Here is a 22,342-nt window from a genome sequence, read left to right as displayed (position 1 = left end):
CATCCAACCTGACAGAGCTTGACAGGATCTGCAGAGAAGAATGGGAGAAACTCCCCAAATACAGCTGTGCCAAGCTTGTATCGTCATACCCAAGAAGACTCGAGGCTGTAATCGCTGCCGAAGGTGCTTTAACAAAGTCCTGAGTAAAGGGCCTGAATGCTTATGTAAATGTAATATTTCAGGCATTTACATTTTTCAGACATTAGCAGAAATGTCTAAAAACCTGTTTTTGCTTTGTCATCATGGGGTATTGTGTGTAGCTGGATTAAGGGTAAAACGATTTAATCAATTTTAGAATAAGGCTGTAACGTAAGTAACAAAGGTGTGGAAAAAGTCAAGAGGTCTGAATACTTTCCGAATGCTCTGTATCCGTTGATTCTTGAAGAATATACCTTAGAAATGCCTCATGAGCTTAGTTCAACTGTCCAACCCTATCAGGACCCAAAACATAAGCTTGTTGTACTCCACTGTTTGTTAACAATGCAATTGTAAACAAACACTGAAAAGCCTCAAAACATGGTTAAAGGGGTACTGAACTTCCTTATTTAGCCTCTGTTTCAATTCTCCTCATTAGGAAATTTGACTGAAAATGAGATTTGGGTCTTGATGGAATACTTTGATGTGTGTGCCTCTTGTATGTGTGTTCGAACCTTTGTACTTTCACTCTGCCAAAACCGTACACAGTGACAGGCACTCACCTTTCTAGATAACTTGAAACAATCTAACCAGGTCTTGTGTCTGGAAGTAGTCTAATAAGCTAGCCAACTTATTTTGCCAGTTAGCTTCTGCTGGCCGGTGTGCATCAGTAGCAAAATTGGTTTGACTTTGGATAGCCTATCTCAGGGTCTAGTTAAGAACTGTCAATAAATTACACAATGTAAATGGGACGTTTTCATGTTTCACATCTTTTAGTTCTCATTAGATGCTTTCAATATTCATATATGAATTTCTACAATTTATAGTTGGTTTGAGGTTTTTAAGTCATTGAAATTTTGAGTTATTGGCATTTTAAAATATTGTCCCATGTACAGTACGTTGTGTAATTTGATCTCTAATTGGCCCAATATGGATATCGGGTCGCATGCAGCTGTGTTCCTGAATTGATGATTACTTGGGTGCTGTGGTGGGCATGTGGGCAGGATTGAAATAAACCCAACCCAAAGAAAACTGTTACGTACCCCTCATTCCGTCACATACCATTTTTTCCTAATTCTCACAAATCTCCGTTTTGGACGAGACAAAATTATCTTATTTACACTTTCTAGTACATTTTTGACAATACAATAAATGTTTCTGACTAATATCAAATAGGTGGTTTTCCATCAGAGAAGTTGTCTATTTACTTCCTTTGCTCTTTAAACATTCAGAATTTGCTTAGTGTGATTACAACATTTAGGTGGGTCTCTTGAGTCTCCAATTATGATTTGTTCGTTTGTATGTTGTTACAAGACAAGATATGTAGCTCTACAATGTGATCTATTGAAACAGCTTCTAGCGAGATTCTTCCACTGGTTTAGTAGTAATGGATTATATTACAAAATCAAACCCAAATCCTGAAACCCAGATTAGTTTATCCACTTCAGCTGCTCACCGCACAGCAAGACAAACCCCTGGAGTTATTAATCACTCTGAAACAAACACACACACACACACACACACACACACACACACACACACACACACACACACACACACACACACACCGAGAAAGCAAGCAAGCAGACGAACACTGGAGGCTAAAAAAATTATGTGCTGGACTTTGGAATGTCGTCTTTGGCAGAATGTCCCAAGACCAGCTGATCACTGAGTGGTAGGTGAAAGCTGGGAGAAATGGGAGAGAACTATTTGGCCTCACCAGTTGATCTGATGGACTCATTACACAAGAGCTTGTTTTTTTCCCAAGGATTTACTCTCTCTGCTATTAATTTCTGTTAGCTTTGCTCTGCTCCATGTCTGAGATAACAATCTTTATTTACGTTTTTTAGAAGCCAGTTAGATCAGATTCTGATCCCTGACAAGAGAGTACATGGCGGCATGAGGACATTCATTTTTCAACAGTTAATATCTCAGTCTTTTGGTTGATCTTTTCTCATCTTTTATTTGTCCCTTTCTGTCTATGATACAATTGAGTTTTCTTTCAATCAGAAGTAAGTGATTCAGATTTGAGGAAAATGTGAAATATGGGGTGTGACATAGACCATGGAAGATCTGCCTCTCTTTTTTGGATTATGACAACTCCTAACATGATTTCAGCATCAACATGAATGCTGCACATATTTTGTTACTTCTGATACTATTGTATGTGAGTATTTCAACACTTTCTTAACTTAATTTTCCTGGGAGTTAAGAAATATTGTGTGCATTTCAATAGTTACACTTTCTTTGAAATTAAGCTTTTACATTGACTGAAGGCAGTACAAAAATGCCTTGGAATTATTTGACTCTTCTTCATTTGTATTCCATTCCTCCTACCTTAAGCTTAAATTGCTATACACACATTCAGTACTTGAAAACAAACCAGGTACATGTTGAGGGACCACATGGATCACTATCTGACAATCCACTGCCTGACCCTCTACTTCAGAGTGAGATCTTCTACTTCAGAATGTGACTTTAATTTCCATGTCCATGGTTGATCTATTCTACCTGCATGGCATGCAATTCTGTTTGAGTTTGGAGAAGTATACTGATATTATTCAACAAAACTCAACTTCATGTTTGAATCAGATCGAAATGTAATATACATTATAGGCCTACATACATGTATGGGGTTCATTCTTACTAATTATGAATGGTTTTAAAGAACTGTAACTTACAGTAACTATAACATACAGTAATGTATTCAAACCTCACAATGATTGCGCTATACACGGACACGTGCAGATACACACACACATACACACAAACACACACACACACGTCATGGAAAATAAAATTAAAGTGTTCCCTAAGGAACTGTGTGGGAAGGTTTTCTAGAATTTATGGGGCATATCGTGGACATTTCCTACATCATTTTGCAGGTGGAGTAGAATCATTTTAAAAAGGGGACAGTTTCCCAATGCACTTTTAAAGTACAGGTCAATGAGCTCCTTGTTCATAAAATTATTCTTTGGGTTTCAGATGAAAAGGTCAATATTAATTATATAATGTAAGTGAAACCTGTGCATGGCTAATTAGTGTTAAGCAGTGTGTTCCAGATCCAGGTAATGATTTAAAATGCAGTGAAACCATTATGAAACACGAGTGCAAAGCATATCTAAAAATACAACACTGCAGTTTCTTTTCTTGACACGTTTGACAGGAGCAGAAGAGTCAATTGAGCATTCTAATTGGGATTGCTGTGCTGTTTATTGCAATCCCTTAAAACCTCTTAAGGATCTGCCCCTTTTTTTAAATGTTTGTCTAAAATGACATACCCAAATCTAACTGCCTGAAGCAAGGATATGCATATTCTTGATCAAATTTGAAAGGAAACACTTTGAAGTTTGTGGAAATGTGAAATCAATGTAAGAGAATATAGCACATTAGATCTGGTAAAAGTGAATACAAAGAAAAAAACAACTGTTTTTTTGTATGTTTTTTGTACCATCATCTTTCAAATGCAAGAGAAAGGCCATAATGTATTATTCCAGCCTAGATGCAATTTTGATTTTGGCCACTAGATGACAGCAGTGTATGTGCAAAGTTTAAGACTGATCCAATGAACCATTGCATTTCTTTTCAAAAGTTTGTATCAAGACTGCCCATATGTGCCTAACTGGTTTATTAATAACTTTTCAAGTTCATAAATGTGCACTCTCCTCAAACAGGAGCATTGTATTATTTCACTGTAATAGCTACTTTAATTTGGACAGTGCAGTTAGATTAACAAGAATTGAAGCTTTCTGCCAATATCCGATATGTCTATGTCCTGGGAAATGTTCTAGTTACTTACAACTTCATGCCAATCGCATTGGCCTACGTTAGCTAAACTGTCCCGTGTGGGACCCACCGATCCTGAAGAAGTGTTAATGTGACAAAGAAAGACTGTAAATTATGAAGACTCCACTACGTGTGAAACAGCCCTGGCCTGCACTGTAGTAGACCCTGTAGACAGAGTCTTTAGAATGGCCTCCTCCTCCACAACCCCCCAGAGGTCTCAATCTAACCCCAGAGGAACTCTGCAGCTGCCCTCCTACCATCAGCTTCCTCTGTGCCCCAGCATGTCCTGTCCCCCGCTCCCTCTAAAAAGGCCATTCATTGTACAGAACACAGCTGGCCCTCCAGCTATAACATTAGGGCTTCCCTTGCCCACTGTCTTATCTGAGCATTAGGTTAGTGCCTGTCAAAGAGGGATGGATAGAAGAGAGGTTGATGTTGCTTTGGCACAAACAAATGCAACCATCTGTAACCTCTTGCTGCCACAGTTGCCACACTGTCATATCTGACCACCAGTCGCCACATGTAAGCGATTACATAAAAACAGTAACTGTAATGCGTTACGTTACAAGCAAAAATATTGTAATCATATTAGATACTTTGAAAAAGTAGATTACTTTGACTACTTTTAAATTCAGAAAGGATGCTTGCGTAAAAAGAATATTTGACACCTCTGTTTTCTCAATGACATTCAAATCAGCAGTGAAAAAGGTGCAAGTTTAAGTTTGTTCCACCTGAGCGAGTCTGACCACAAATCAGAGACCACTATGATGACACACCAACATTGGTTTGATGGATTGCAGGAACAGAGCAAGAAGCTACAGTCCAAGCTATGTCTTCCAATTGTGTGACTGCTGTTGGCATCCAAAGATTAGCCAACTTGAATAAATGCTTAAGGGTGACAGCAGTGGTGTAGTCTACAGCGATAGGGATATCACTTATTATTAATATCTACATAGGGCATTGATGTGAATCACACTGCTACTCTCTCATTTTGCTATTTGCGCCTTACGGATTGTGGTTGTTGTGGAAGGCTGTTCACAAATCTAAATGTGTATTTGAACCCAATAATGGTTGAATTCAAGAAGTTTAACCCTTGTGTTGTGTTCAACTTTTTGTTATTCACCCACTGTTTGCAGGCCATAACAATTTATATAAAAAATGCTTAACACTTAGATGTTAACTTATATTAATTACAAGCAATATAGACAGCATACATGGTTAATATTTGCCATTTAACTCTGCAAGATCACATTTATCAATAAATAAAATCAAGACATGGGTGGAATAAATCATGTTAATCTTGAACAATGTAACGGTTTTCTTGAGGTGAACGAGAGGCGGACCAAAATGCAGCGTGGTTTCTATTAATGTTTTTTTAAATAAGACAACTAAACATGAACATAATACAAAACAACAAACGTGGAAAACCAAAACAGCCCTATCTGGTGCAAACACAGAGACAGGAACAATCACCCACAAAACCCAACACCAAACAGGCTACCTAGATATGGTTCCCAATCAGAGACAATGACTAACACCTGCCTCTGATTGAGAACCATATCAGGCCAAACATAGAAATAGACAAACTAGACATGTAACATAGAATGCCCACTCAGATCACACCTTGACCAAACAAAACATAGAAACATACAAAGCAAACTATGGTCAGGGTGTGACAGTACCCCCCCCCCCCTCCGGCTGCAAAACCTGAACCTATTGGGGAGGGCCTGGGTGGGCATCTGTCCGCGGTGGCGGCTCTGGTGCTGGACGTGGCCCCCACTTCACCATAGTCTTAATCCACCACCTTGTCAGCTTCCGTGGCCTCCTAACCACGGCAACCCTTCTAAATGACCCCACTGGACAGAGGGGCGGCAGCTCGGGGCAGAGGGGTGGCAGCTCGGGGCAGAGGGGCGGCAGAGGGGCTCTGGCGCCTCTGGGCTGAGGGGCTCTGGCGCCTCTGGGCCGAGGGGCTCTTTTTATCACGCTGCACCTGCTGCTGCCCGTTACCACGCCGCTTGGTCCTGGTGATTCTGTAATGGTTTTCTTGAGGTGATGGAGAGGCGGACCAAAATGCAGCGTGGTTTCTATATATGTTTTTTAATAAGACAACTAAACATGAACATAATACAAAACAACAAATGTGGAAAACCAAACCAGCCCTATCTGGTGCAAACACAGAGACAAGAACAATCACCCACAAAACCCAACACCAAACAGGCTACCTAAATATGGTTCCCAATCAGAGACAATGACTAACACCTGCCTCTGATTGAGAACCATATCAGGCCAAACATAGAAATAGACAAACTAGACATGTAACATAGAATGCCCACTCAGATCACACCTTGACCAAACAAAACATAGAAACATACAAAGCACACTATGGTCACGGTGTGACAAACAAATATAAATTAAACAAGGTTTTCATCACTATTGATGTTAATTTCTTTGCATTGAACAAATTGGAAGGACAAATTTTACATACAGTATTTTATGGAAATTATAAATGAGCCCCATGTAACATAAATTAAGGATTGTTTTACACACCACATGAGCGACAGTGTTTCACTGTGTGTGTGTTACAAATGTATTTCTTCCACTTGACGCATGTGTACTGTGTCTTCCTGTCCTTCTTGGGTCCTCATTTTACTAACATCTCACTCACTTAGTCACATACATATACTCAGCAAAAAAGGAACGTCCCTTTTTCAGGACCCTATCTTTCAAAGATAATTTGTAAAAATCCAAAGAACTTCACAGATCTTCATTGTAAAGTGTTTAAACAATTTTTCCCATGCCTGTTCAATGAACCACAAACAATGAATCAACATGCACCTGTGGAATGGTCGTTAAGACACTAACAGCTTACAGATGGTAGGACACTAAAGAGGCCTTTCTACTGACTCTGAAAAACACCAAAATAAAGATGCCCAGGGTCCCTGCTCATCTTCGTGAACGTGCCTTAAGCATGCTGCAAGGAGGCATGTGGACTGCCAGGGCAATAAATTGCAATGTCCATACTTGTGAGACGCCTAAGACAGCGCTACAGGGAGACAGGATGGACAGTTGATCATCCTCGCAGTGGCAGACGACGTGTAACAACACCTGCACAGGATCGGTACATCCGAACATCACACAACATCATACCATTATGGTCAAATCGGAGGGCCTGTTGTGCGGACCTCTGGCAGATTCTATGGGGGTGCCACAGGGTTCAATCCTCGGGCCAACTCTCTTCTCTGTATACATCAATGATGTTGCTCTTGCTGCTGGTGATTCTCTGGTACACCTCTACGCAGACGACACCATTCCGTATACTTTTGGCCCCTCTTTGGACACTGTGTTAGCTAACCTCCAGACAAGCTTCAATGCCATACAACTCTCCTTCCGTGGCCTCCAACTGCTCTTAAACGCAAGTAAAACTAAATGCATGCTATTCAACCAATCACTGCCTGCACCAGTTCGCTCGTCCAGCTTCACTACTCTGGATGGCTCTGACTTAGAATACGTGGAAAACTACAAATACCTAGGTGTCTGGTTAGACTGTAAACTCTCCTTCCAGACTCACATTAAGCATCTCCAATCCAAAATTAAATCTAGAATTGGCATTCCTATATCACAACAAAGCATCCTTCACTCATGCTGCCAAACATACACTCGTAAAACTGACCATCCTACTGATCCTCGACTTTGATGATGTCAACTATAAAATAGCCTCCAACACTCTACACAACAAACTGGATGCAGTCTATCACAGTGCCATCCGTTTTGTCACCAAAGCCCCATACACTACCCACCATTGCGACCTGTACGCTCTCGTTGGTTGGCCCTCGCTTCATAGTCGTCGCCAAACCCACTGGCTACAGTCACCATAGCAGCACCCACTCGTAGCACACGCTCCAGCAGGTATATCTCATTGGTCACCCCCAAAGCCAATTCCTCCTTTGGTCGTCTTTCCTTCCAGTTCTCTGCTGCCAATTACTGGAACGGACTGCAAAAATCTCTGAAGCTGGAGACTCATATCTCCCTCACTAGCTTTAAGCACCAGCTGTCAGAGTAGCTCACAGATAACTGCACCTGTACATTGCCCACCTGTAAACAGCCCATCTATCTACGTACCTCATCCCCACACAGTATTTATTTATTTATCCTGCTCCTTTACACCCCAGTATCACTACTTGCACATTCATCTTCTGCACGTCTACCATTCCAGTGTTTAAATGCTATATTGTAATTACTTCGCAACTGTGGCCTATTTATTGCCTTAACTCCCTTATATTACCTAATTTGCACTCACTGTATATAGACTTTTTGTTTTATTTTGTTCTACTGTATTATTGACTATGTTTGGTTTATTCCATGTGTTGTTTTATGTGTCGAATTGCTATGCTTTATCTTGGCCAGATCGCAGTTGCAATAAAGGTGTAAAAGTTAAATAAAGGTGTAAAAACCTGCGGGACGGGTACAGGATGGCAACAACAACTGCACGAGTTACACCAGGAACGCACAAACCCTCCATCAGTGCTCAGACTGTCCGCAGTAGGCTGAGAGAGGCTAGACTGAGGACTTGTAGGCCTGTTGTAAGGCAGGTACTCACCAGACATCACTGGAAACAACGCCGCCTATGGGCACCGTAGCTGGACCAGACAGGACTGGCAAAAGGTGCTCTTCACTGAGTCTCGGTTTTGTCTCACCAGGGGTGATGGTCGGATTGGTGTTAATCGTAAAAGGAATGAGCGTTACACCGAGGCCAGTACTCTGGAGCGGGATCAATTTGGAGGTGGAGGGTCCATCATGGTCCTGGGCGGTGTGTCACAGCATCATCGGACTGAGCTTGTTGTCATTGCAGGCAATCTCAATGCTGTGCGTTACAGGGAAGACATCCTCCTCCCTCATGTGGTACCCTTCCTGCAGGCTCATCCTGACATGACCCTCCAGCATGACAATGCCACCAGCTATACTGCTCATTCTGTGTGTGTTTTCCTGCAAGACAGGAATGTCAGTGCTCTGCCATGGTCAGAGAAGAGCCCGGATCTCAATCCCATTGATCACGTCTGGGACCTGTTGGATCATAGGGTGACGGCCAGGGCCAGGGCCTGGCCCTCAGTACTTAATGCAGCTGGTGGCCACACCAGATACTGACAGTTACTTTTTATTTTGACCCCCCTTTATTCAGGTACACATTATTCCATTTATGTTAGTCACATGTCTGTGGAACTTGATCAGTTTATGTCTCAGTTGTTGAATCTTGTTGTGTTCAAACAAATATATATGCTGAAAATAAATGCAGTTGACAGTGAGAGGACATTTCTTTTATTGCCAAGTTTAGTTACTTACAGCAGTCCAAGGTGCCAGAGTCAGACACACACACATGCAACAACATCACTCACACTTACTTCCGGTATTGGAGTTGTTGGTTCTGTGGGTCGGGCGGATGGGGCACCAGCATCCTCCTCCTGAATACAACTCACGATGGATGCAGAAGTTGGGGTTCTTGGGATTTGTTGCCTCCTCTGGATTTGAGGTCTTACCAATCCCTTGCCCAGCTACTCGAGAAAGAGCCGTCTTCTCTGGAGCTTCCCTCTGTTCAAATCTGGGTTCAACACCATCCAGATGACAAACGTGATGTACGCCGAGATGTCCACGATGAGATGTCACCAGCTTGTCTAAATTGTCCACCCCTTTTTTTGTGAAATTGTAATCCATTATGATTTCTGTTTTTTGTGTTCCTGGCCACAGATTCTCCCATCTCTATGCACATACTCATGAGTACCACATTTTTGCAGTTCTTTGGCACGTAGGTCACTAGGGACATGTCGGGTGTGAACACAAACTTAGAGGAATTGATAGGCCTGATCCGTGTATTCAACAGCTGAGGTGGGAGCTCTGGCTTGTTTTTTGGTACTGTTCGTACCATTGACAGCTTACTCTTGAGGAGCTCCTGTCCCAGCTTGTGCGAAGTTAAAAAGTGTTTGAATGTGATGTTGTAACCCCGGAGTCCCTGTGTCACGTCCAGGACAACCCGCATCCCTTGGTTCTTCCCAGGGACTCCTCCATCTGGCTTTCCCATATACACTTGCAAGTTCCACTCATATGATGAAGCAGCATCACAGGCAGCCCAGATCTTTATTCCATATTTTGTGGGTTTAGACGGTATGTAGTGCCTGAAGGGGCAGCAGCCCCTAAATGGCATAATCTGCGCATCAAAATAAATGTTGGGCCCAGGGTTGTAAAACAGGGGAAGGCGGTCCACCCACTCCCATACTGACCTGATTGCAGCTACTGTAGCTTGTCTCTCTGCTGCCAAGCTGGTCTAGTGTCTCGGTTATCGAAGTGGATAATCCTAGAAATAATGTGGACGTTTTCAAGAGACATTGTTGCACAGAAAAGTTATCTGACAGTTTACGCATCTCACAGGGATTCTGTACATTCCCCATTGGATCTGAATACACCAGCAAGGATAAGAACACCAAAGTAGGCATGTAAATGAGTTTGGTCCATCTCCTTCCATGTCTCTCCAAAAACACCCCTTCCCTCCAAATTAGTGTAGTTCAGAATGATTTTCTGGAGTTGAAACGAAGACTTTATGTCCTGCACATGAGTAACCGCCATCCATGTCGGCCCTGGTTGCATCCTTATTACATTGGCAGCCATGCGGGGTGGCTCATTCTTTGGGCAAGAAGAACATTCAATTTCACAATTTTTTGACATCCATATTTCTCCTCCTGAGGCTGTTGATGAGCTGGTTGCTGATGGGTTGGTCCTGAGACTGGCTGCTGATGGGCTGGTCTTCGGGCTCTCACTGTGAGATGAGACATGATCCTCATATTTTGAAAATTCTTAATCTTCCAAAGTGGAAGACATTCCTTCCCCACTACCCTCTCCCTCTAAGGCCCTCTGAGCAGAGATTATTTTTGACATACTGATTGATTGTGGTAAGGAGCCACACATGTAAAGCTATTTATTTGTTGCGTCCATCCCCCAATTTGCACCAGCCTGGGGTAGTGTGGGTAAATACAGCTTATTTTTTTGTTTGTTTACAATGTGTCAAAATAATGTATTGAAATAATGTATTGTAATAATATTTGTGCAGGTTCCCGCAAGACATTGAGTAGTTTCACACACTTACAAAGGGTAAAGACTGCGAGAAAAGCGGGAGACAGGCAGACAGGCAGGGAGACAACCCAGTTCTTGGTGCTGTGTTTAAACAGCAGGCCCAGTGAGGAGGAAGACAGAGTGAGGCACACAGCAAACCTTTTAGTTTCATTTTTACTTGTTTTCACCTACACACTCACTTTTCCACACTTTTATTCCTCTTGGGACCCGAACACCACATATGTAATATATCAAGGAAAATGTGCTATTTTACATGTTCTACACAGAAAATGAGCCAGGTTCAGGTTGAATAAATAATTCATTGTATCATTTTTATTTGAGTAAATATTGAAAAGCAGGAGTCATTGCATTACGTGGGGACAGTAGGGACACACTGTTGACCGCCTCTGATTAGAACCACTGTTTAATCAACCTTCAGGCCTAACTACCCTTACAGAAAAACCACATGATTTCATATGTGGAAAATCACATTACTTCACAGGTGATGCCCTGCATTAAAAAAAGTACATTAGGATGTCCCTGGAATGTCACAAAATAGTTGCAGTGTTTTCAACATACATATTTACATATTTAACACGATAACATTGCAGTGAAATGATTGCTTAGATTAAAAATAAAAAATATATTAACACAAGGAATAAAATAAAATAAACACGAATAGAGCTACAGTATATACAGGGAATACCAGTACCATATCAATGTGCAGAGGTTTTGAGGTATTTGAGGTAGATATGTACAAGAAAACAAGGTAAAGTGAGTAGGCATCAGGATAGATAATAATAAGAGTCAAATAAAGAACAGAGCAGCAAATGATGAGTGTAAAAGTGTGTTGGTCTGCATTATGTGAGTCCAAATGGGTTAATGTGGTATGTATATACAGTTGCATGAGTGTTGCATGTATGTGTATTTATACAATATTTATTATTCAACATGTCCTCACCTGGGATTTGAACTAACAACCTATCGGTTCACTGCATTCTGATCTTCCTGCTATGCCACCACATCTGTGACATTGACTGATTTCACCTGTATTCTACTCTGGACTTCAAAGTAAATGCCAGCCTTGTTAAAAATACCCTCAAGAAAAACTATTATATTTATCATAGTGATTCAGGAGTAACATTAAAACAGAATAATATCCCCCACCAACATTAGACATCTATACAGAAAACCCTCAATTCGCTGAAATAACTAAATGAAATCACTGATGAGAGAATAGTGAGATTAACTGATGACTAAAATAGCAGTGCAGATATCAGTCTTTTGCTAATTGCAAATCAAATCAAATCCAATTTTGTTGGTCACATACACATGGTTAGCAGATGTTAATGCGAGTGTAACAAGTAATCAAACAATTTCACAGCAACTACCTTATACACACAAGTGTAAAGGAATGATTAAGAATATGTACATATAAATATATGGATGAGCGATGGCCGAACGGCATAGGCAAGATGCAGTAGAAGGTATAGAGTACATGAGATGAGTAATGTAGGGTATGTGAAAATTATATAAAGTGGCTTTGTTGAAGTGACTGGTGATACATTTATTACATCAAAATGTTAATTATAAAAGTGCCTAGAGATTGAATCTGTATTGTTGGCAGAAGCCACTCAATGTTAGTGATGGCTGTTTAACAGTCGGATGGCTTTGAGATAGTCCTAGCTTTGATGTACCTGTACTGACCACGCTTTCTGGACAATTTTCTTTTCAGGCTTTTCTTTTCAGTTTCTCGGGTGGTTGTTGTCCTTGATGATCTTTTTGGCCTTCCTGTGACATCGGGTGGTATAGGTGTCCTGGAGGGCAGGTAGTTTTCCCCCAGTGATGCGTTGTGCAGACCTCACTACCCTATTGAGAGCCTTACGGTTGTGGGCGGAGCAGTTGCCGTACCAGGCGGTGATACAGGATGCTCTCGATTGTGCATCTGTAAAGGTTTGTGAGTGTTATTGGTGACAAGCCAAATTTCTTCAGCCTCCTGAGGTTGAAGAGGTGCTGTTGCGCCTTCTTCACCATGCTGTCTGTGTGGGTGGACCATTTCAGTTTGTCCGTGATGTGTACACAGAGGAACTTCAAACTTTCCACCTTCTCCACCACTGTCCCGTCAATGTGGTGCTCCCACTGCTGTTTCCTGAAGTCCACGATCATCTCCTTTGTATCGTTGATGTTGAGTGTGAGGTTATTTTCCTGACACTACACTCTGAGGGCCATCACCTCCTCCCTGTAGGCCGACTCCTCGTTGTTGGTAATCAAGCCTACCACTGTAGTGTCGTCTACAAACTTTATGATTGAGTTGGAGGCGTGAATGGCCACGCAGTCATGAGTGAACAGGGAGTACAGGAGAGGGCTGAGAACACACCCTTGTCGGGCCCTAGTGTTGAGGATCAGCGGGGTGGAGATGTTGTTTCCTACCCTCACCACCTGGGCGCGGCCCGTCAGAAAGTCCAGGACCGAGTTGCACAGGCCGGGATCGAGACCCAGGGTCTTGAGCTTAATGACGAGTTTGGAGGGTACTATGGTGTTAAATGCTGAGCTGTAGTCGATGAACAGCATTCTTACATAGGTATTCCTCTTGTCCAGATGGGTTAGGGCAGAGTGCAGCGTGGTTGCGATTGCGTCGTCTGTGGACCTATTGGGGCGGTAAGCAAATTGGAGTGGGTCTAGGGTGTCAGGTAGGGTGGAGGTGATATGATCCTTGACTAGTCTTTCAAGCACTTCATGATGACGGAAGTGAGTGCTACGGGACAATAGTAGTTTAGCTCAGTTACCTTAGCTTACTTGTGAACAGGAACAATGGTGGCCCTCTTGAAGCATGTGGGGACAGCAGACTGGGATAAGGATTGATTGAATATGTCCGTAAACACACCAGCCAGCTGGGCTGTGCATGCTCTGAGGATGCGGCTAGGGATGCCGTCTGGGCCGGCAGCCTTGCGAGGGTTAACATGTTTAAATGTTTTACTGACGTTGGCTGCGGTGAAGGAGAGCCCACAGGTTTGGTAGCAGGCCGTGTCAGTTGAACTGTATTGTCCTTAAAGTGAGCAAAGAAGTTGTTTCGTTTGTCTGGGAGCAAGACATCCGTGTCTGCGACGGGGCTGGTTTTCTTTTTGTAGTCCGTGATTGACTGTAGACCCTGCCACATACCTCTCGTGTCTGAGCCGTTGAATTGTGACTCTACTTTGTCTCTATACTGACGCTAAGCTTGTTTGATTGCCTTTCGGAGGGAATAGCTACACTGTTTGTATTCGCGCATGTTTCCAGTCCAGGTTGAGATTGGCACGCTCCGACAGGCCGTTAGATTGAGGATGAAACCCGGAGAACAGGCTGGCAGACAACCCAATGAGTGTGCAGAACACCTTCCAGAATCGGGACAGGAACTGGAAGGTGTTGGAAGATGTGCTGTACCATGAGTTGGGCCGTCTCCTTGACTGAAGGTAACTTGGGAAGGGGGATGAAATGGGCAGCTTTGGAAAACCTATCTAACACCGTAATGATGGTGGTGTTGCCATCAAATGGAGAGAGACCAGTGACAAAGTCCAGGGATATATGGGACCAGGGGCAATGAGGAACAGGGAGTGGAGCACAAACCGTGTGTGCAGCGACGAATACAGATACATCAGAAACCATAGTGGGCCAACAAAATTTTTTATCAGAGGAAGGCCAGGGTCCGGCATGAGCCTGGATGATAGGTTAGCTTTGTGGAATGAACCCATTCCAGGACCGGGAACCGGGAAGAATCTGGGACACCCCTCGGGGTCCGGCTGGGATCGCTGTGCTTTGCGGGCCAGGCCCTCAATACCCCAGATGAGTGTCGCTGCTAGACTGGAGGTAGGGAGTATTGTCCCTGGGTCAGACGTAATAACAGCGGAGCTGTGCAAGCGAGAGATTCTTGGACCCAGGGCAGTAGTAGACGGTGCAATTGAAATGAGTGAACAACAGAGCCCAGCGAGCCTACCTTGAGTTGAGGCGCTTGGTGGTGCGGAGATATTGCAGATTCTTGTGGTCGGTCCACACGAGGAATGGATATTCCGCCCCTTCCAGCCGGTGTCTCCATTCCTCAAGTGCCACCTTGATTGCAAGAAGTTCCCGGGTACAAATGTCATAGTTCCTCTGCGGGATTAAGATGATGGGAAAGGAAAGCTCAGGGATGCAGCTTTTGGTTCTGGGTAGAACGCTGGGACAGGACAGCCCCCACTCCAACGTTTGAGGCATCAACCTCCACCCCAAACTGGGTCCAGATGGGTTAAGATGGGGGCTGTAGGGAACCGATGCTTAAGATTCGAAAACACCTGGTCAGCAGCTGGGGACCACGTGAACGCAACTTTGGATGAGGTGAGTGAAGAGAAGGAGGAAATCCAGGGTGCTGTAGCCCCGGATGAAGTCGCGGTAGAAATTAGCAAATCCCAGGAAACGTTGCAGCTGCACTCTGGATGTGGGTTGGGGACACTCCACCACCGCTTTCACCATGTCTGGATCCATCTGAATGTTCCTGGCAGCGATGACGTATCTCAGAAAGGAGATAGCAGAGCAATGAAATTCCAACTTCTCCGCCTTGACAAACAACTGGTTCTCCAGTAGGCACTGGAGGACTTGTCAGAAGTGGAGCACATGCTCCTCAACCAAATGGGGAAAGACAAGGATGTCGTCAAGGTAGACAAACATGAAACGGTTCAAAATGTCATGGAGCACATCTTTGACCAGAGCCTGGAACACCACGGGAGCGTTGGTCAGTCTGAATGGCATAACCAGATACACATAGTACCTGCTAGCTATGTTAGCTGTGTCTTCCATTTGCCTCCTTCCAGTATCCGAACCAGATGGTAGGCATTCCGAAGGTCCAACTCTGAGAATATAGTCGCACCCTAGAGAGGCTTGAAAGCAAAGGAGTGGTAGTGGGTAACGGTTCTTTACCGTGATGTCATTAAGGCACTGGTAGTCCATACACGGGTGCAGGGTCTTGTCCTTCTTCTTAAAAAAGAAGAACCCTGCACCGGCAGTGGACAGAAAAGGACGAATGAATCCTGCCCCCAGAGAGTCCTCAATGTACCCTTTCATGGTCTTGATCTCAAACCAGACAGGGAATAAAACCACCCCCGAGGCGGTGTAGTGCCAGGGAGGAGGACAATGGCGCATTCATAGGGTCGATGTGGAGGAAGAGATGTGGTGCGGAAGTCCTGATACTCCGCAGGAACAGTGGAGAGATCAAAGGCTTTACCAAAGTCCATAGGAGGAGAGTCCAGGGGCTACGCCAACTTGAGGCAATGCACATGGCAGAACAGGCTCCAGACCAGGATAGAACCCCTAGCCCAGTTGGTCAGGGGATTGTGCCTCTGAAGTCACTGCAATCCCAAGACAACAGGTGCACGAGGAGATTCAATGAACAGGAACCGCATGGACTCACTGTGATTCCCTGAGACTCGCAAGTTGATAGGAATCGTACTGCAAGTGATCCTGACAATAGAGCATCTGTCCAATGCTCTGGCGCCCATGGGAACGGAGAGGAGTTGTGTGGAGATACTACCCTGGTGTCGGAGCTGGGTATCCATAAAGCTCTCGCCCGCCCCAGAGTCCATGAGCACCCAAAGAGATTTAAACCGGTCACCCCAAAACAGTATGGGATGGAGAGAAGTATGAGTAATAGGAGCTGGGAGACTCCCTGTATGGCCCACCAGCGTACTCGTACCTACTGATGAACCAGGGCTTTTTACTGGACAGGTGGAAATGTAATGTCCTGAAGTTCTACAACACAGACAGCTTTTAGAGCTCAGTCTGCGTAAAGGATCCTCAGGGGACAATCTAGCCATGCCCAGCTGCATGTGCGCTGGAGGCAAGTCGACAGTCTTCAATGATTTCTGAGGGAACTCGGGTGAAATCTAATTCTCTCGGGAATGCAGGCATCGGGGATTTCCGGGGTTCTTCGGAGGCAAGGGGAAAACCGTGGACAGGCACATCCCTCCCTACTGCGTTCCCATAGTTGCCCATCAATCCTTATGGTCAAGGCTATGAGAGAGTCAAGGTCCAAAGGCAGCTACCGGGCTGCGAGCTTGTCCTTAATTCCCTCCGATTATGCATGAACCGGTCACCGACGTAGTCCAGGCGAATGCCCGACCTGGACATCAGCATTATAAGATATGCTGTTGGTCCGAAGGAAAGGAAGAGGGCTGCAGCTGGAACATGAGGGAGCACTGGGAGAGAAACGGCAGGCAGTTTCCCGTGCTCCCCGGCGTAGCACTATGGAGGAGGTAAGCGGGGTTCTCGGGAAGCAGGGGTAGGTTGGAGAGAAGCACCGTTGGTAGCTGGGTTACTAAGAGTCTGGGAGGTTTCCATTGTGGCTTGCTGCCTAATACATAGTCCGCAGAATTATTCCAACAATGCATTGACGGCATGGTCATGGTGTGGAATCCTTCCATAAGGTTATGTAGTAACTCCTCATGTCTTCCAATGGTTGCTCCTTGTGAGGAGACAGCGTTGCAGAGCTGGTCCGAGTCTGCTGGGTCAGTCATGGCCAGTTTGTACTATCACAACTCAGGATATGACCCAGATGCAAACACAGGAGGCGGATAGTACGATTCACAAAATATTTATTATAACAAATGGCAGCAAAGGGCAGGTCGAGGGCAGGCAGAGGGTCGTAACCCAAGGCAGAGTCAATCAGGGACAGAACGGCAGACGGGCTCAGGGTCAGGACAGGCAGAAAGGTCAAAACCAGGAAGACTGGAAAACAAAACTTAAGAACAGGTGAAATGGGGAAAATGCTGGTAAGACCTGACATAACAAGACAAACCGGCAACAAACAAACAGAAAATGCAGGTATAAGTACACACCTGGTGGGGGGTGGAGACAAGCACAAGCCAGGTGAAACAGATCAGTGTGTGACAGTATCACTTTGTTAACATTGTTCATGTAATAGCAGATTTGATGCCAGATTTGAAATATTCATCAAAAGAATTCTGCATTTAGCTGATTAAAAAAGCCTATTTGCATCATTATTCAAATGGCTAACATTGCACTCTAAAATACTTTTTTCTTCTTCTATCCAGCCCAGTACATTGTCTGAGCAGCTCTCCCAGCTCTCTCTGCTTGCACTTCTACAGAAATACTGTGAGGCTCTCTCCACTCTCTACAATGTCACAGGTAATGTAAAATATTAATGAAACTGAGGAACACAATGAGTGTTTGTTCTTTCCAGCCTGTTAATTACTTTACTTCATTTATTTACTGAATAATTAGAGTGCTGCTCAGTCAGAGTGCATATCAAAATGTAGCTTCATCATGCAACCAGCCAAAAGTAACACTCATTTGTGTGCACAATGGGCTGATATTGAATGACAAGCACTGCTTAAGCCAAAGCAGATAACTGAACTCGAGGATGTGTATTGGCATAATTAGCTAGTATGAATAATCACATCCAATTTCTCAGTCATACCCATTAAGATACTTGAGCAGCACTTACTCCAAAGCATTGGATGTGTGAGGTTTTACATACACTTGGTGTTCATTTGCGAGCATGAAATTCGACAAGCTCTATAATGATGTGAGGAGACCCCAACAATTATTTTGTGCGATAAACATATTTTCTTTGAACAGCGGAAATAATAGGTGCAGCTGCAGCATTCTTTTAGGGAATACGGGAATAGTCTGGCCTCCTTGCACAACATGCAAGGGATAATCAACGAGGGGCTATGCGTTCTATAGAAAATAATGAACGATGTGGAAGGTGTGTTCCAAAGCGACAGTAGTTGTCATGGTATCCGAACTAACAGACTTGTTGGTTTAGCTAACCAAACCATCAGTCCTAGCTTGCTATTATGAAAAGCGAATCCAACAACACCAACACTGTTTTCAATTTGACTTTTGCTTTCACAAGCACCTCAAAACAAAACATGTAAAAATGAACGATAGCCAATGAATTCTACTGTGCAAAATAACCATGCATTATAGGGAAATAATGTACATTAGAATACCCTTCAAGCCAATCAGAAAGGAATATTCAACAATGTAATGTGCCTTCGGAAAGAATTCAGACCCCTCGACTTTTTCCACATTTTGTTACGTTACAGTCTTCTAAAGTGGATTAAATAAATAAAATCCTCAGCAATCTACACACAATACCTCATAATGAAAAAGCGAAAACGGGTTTTTAGACATTTTTGCACATGATAGCCCGCTTGGAGTTTGCCAAAAGGCAGCTAAAGATTCTCAGACCATGAGAAACAAGATTCTCTGCTCTGATGAAACCAAGATTGAACTCTTTGGCCGTAATACCAAGCGTCACATCTGGAAGAAACCTGGCACCATCCCTACAGTGAAGCATGGTGGTGGCATAATTCTTTCAGCGGCAGGGACTGGGAGACTAGTAAGGATTGAGGGAAAGATTAATAGAGAAAAGTACAGAGAGATCCTTGATGAAAACCTGATGCAGAGTGCTCAGGACCTTAGACTGGGGTGAAGGTTCACCTTCAACAAAGGGCAGTAGTCTCTAAGGATCAGGGCAGGGTGCTGGGCAAAAGCCGACTAGTGATGAATGTTTAACAGTCTGATGGCCTGGAGATTGAAGCTTTTATCAGTCTCCCGGTCTCAGCTTTGATAGACATTTAGTTCAGTCATCTTCGCTTTCTTGGGTACAGGAAATGGTGGACATTTTGAAACAAGAGGAGACAACAGCCAGCTGGTCTGCACATACTCTTCGGACGTGGCTTGGGATGCTGTCTGGGTCGGCATTCTTGCGAGGGTTAAATGTCTTACTCACGTTGGCCATGGAGATCGAGAACACACAGTCCGCGTGAATGGCGGGGGCCCACGTCTGCAGCTTGGTGTTGTTTTCCTTGAAGCAGGTGAAGAAGGTGTTTAGCTTGTCCGGGAGTGAGAAGTCAGTGTCCGCAGCATGGCTGGCTTCCCTTTATAATCCATTATTGTCTGTAGTCCCTGCCACATGCGTCTCGTGTCTGAGCTGTTGAATCATGACTCCACTTTGTCTCTGCACTATCGTTATGCCTCTGATTGCCTTTCGGAGGTCATAGCTGGTCTTAGTGTACATGTACATGTTCCCAGTTACCTTGCCATGGTTAAATGCAGTGGTTTGCACTGCATTAATGCAGTGGTTTGCACTAATGCTGACATTTATCCACTGTGTTTGGTTTGGAAAAGTTCAAATTGTACTATTCTCAGAGGTGACATGGAACATTTCCCAATCCGCGTGATCAAAACAATCTTGAAGCATAGATTCCGATTGGTCAGACCAATTGTAATGGCCGTTGGTGGAAGAAGGTGAGGACCAAAGCGCAGCATGGTACGTGTTCGTCATGTTTATTCGAAACGGAACACTAAAATGCAAAACAACAAAGAGACAACCGAAACAGCTCCGTCAGGTGCAACACACACTAAACAGAAATTAACTACCCACAAAACCCAGTGGGAAAAAGCTACCTAAGTATGGTTTTCAATCAGAGACAATGATAGACAGCTGCCTCTGATTGAGAACCACACCCGGCCAAACAACAAAGAAATCCAAAAACATAGAAAAAGGAACATAGAATGCCCACCCTAGTCACACCCTGGCCTAACCAAAATAGAGAATAAAAGCCTCTCTGTGGCCAGGGCGTGACAGTACTCCCCCCCTAAAGGTGCGGACTCCGGCCACAAAACCTGACTCTAAAGGGGAGGGTCCGGGTGGGCCTTCTTTACGGCTGTGGCTAGGGTGCGGGATGTGGACCCTACTCCACCTCAGTCTTGGCCCACTTAGGTGGTGCCTCTGGATCGGGGACCCTTGGAGCGGGCCCTGGACTGAAGACCCTCGTAGAGGGTGCCACTGGACCGAGGGGCGCCTCTGGACTGAGGGGCACCTCTGGTCTGAGGGGCGCCTCTGGACTGAGAGGCTGTGACTCTGGCAGCTCCGGAGTGAAGGGCAACTCTGGCAGCTCCGAAGTGAAGGGCGACTCTGGCAGCTCTGGAGTGAAGGGCGGCTCTGGCAGCTTCGGACTGACGGGCGGCTCTGGCAGCTCCGGACTGATGGGCGGCTCTGGCGCCTCCGGACTGACGGGCAGCTCTGGCGCCTCCGGACTGACGGGCGGCTCTGACAGCTCCGGGACAGGAGGGCGGCTCTGGCAGCTCCGGACTGGAGGGAGACTTGGTTCTGGGAACAGGCACAGGACTCACCAGGCTGGGGAGACATACAGGCGGCCTCTTCCTTGGCCGAGGCACCGGATACACAGGGCCGTGGACGCGCACTGGCGGTCTCGACGGCATAGCTGCCCCTCCCGTTCTGGCTGGATGCCAGCTTCCACCTGGCAAATGCGGGACGCTGGCACCGAGCACACCGGCCTGTGAATACTTGGCCGAGACACAGTGCACATCACCCCATAGCACGGGGCCTGACCTGTCACCTGCTCACCCCGGTAAGCATTCCACATTTTTACCACGCTGCTTGGTCCGTTGGTGGTGGGTAGTTCTGTAACGGCCGTTGGTGGAAGAAGGTGAGGACCAAAGCGCAGCGTGGTACGTGTTCATCATGTTTATTTGAAACTGAACACTAAAATGCAAAACAACAAAGAGACAACCGAAACACCTCCGTTAGGTGCAGCACACACTAAACAGAAATTAACTACCCACAAAAACCCAGTAGGAAAAAGCTACCTAAGTATGGTTCTCAATCAGAGACAACGAAAGACAGCTGCCTCTGATTGAGAACCACACACGGCCAAACAACAAAGAAATCCAAAAACATAGAAAAAGGAACATAGAATGCCCACCCAAGCCTCTCTATGGCCAGGGTGTGACACCAACGTTGATCAGTCCTTACCGCGGGTGCTTCCTGCTTAAGTTTCTTCCTATAGGCGGGGAGAAGCAGGATGGAGGCATGATTTGATTTGCCCATAGTAGTGTCTTGTAGCTGTCCTGGAAGGGATAGTAGCAACGGTCAAGCTTGTTTTCTCTGCGTATAGCACAGGAGAAGTGTTGCTAGATTTCGGGAGCATTATCATCAGATTTCCTTTATTAAAGTCCCCAGTTACAATAAATGCTTTCTCAGGATATGTGGTTTCCAGTTTGCACAAAGTCCAGTGTAGTTCCTTGAGAGCGCTGTCGGCTTGGGGGGGAATATACACGGCAGTGACAATAATCTCAGGTGGTATTTGATGGTGAGGTATTCCAGATTGGGAGAACAAAAGGGCTTGAGTTCCTGGACTTTACCACACTCACACCATGAGTTATTAATCATGAGACATACCCCTCTACCTCTGTTTCCCAGAGAGTTCCTTCTTCCTGTCAGCGCAATGAACGGAGAACCCCTCTGGCTGTATGGATAGGGACAACA

Source organism: Oncorhynchus masou, chromosome 17, assembly GCF_036934945.1.
Source record: "Oncorhynchus masou masou isolate Uvic2021 chromosome 17, UVic_Omas_1.1, whole genome shotgun sequence".
In the NCBI taxonomy this organism is placed as follows: Eukaryota; Metazoa; Chordata; class Actinopteri; order Salmoniformes; family Salmonidae; genus Oncorhynchus; species Oncorhynchus masou.
Note: the sequence above shows the minus strand (reverse complement) of the source record.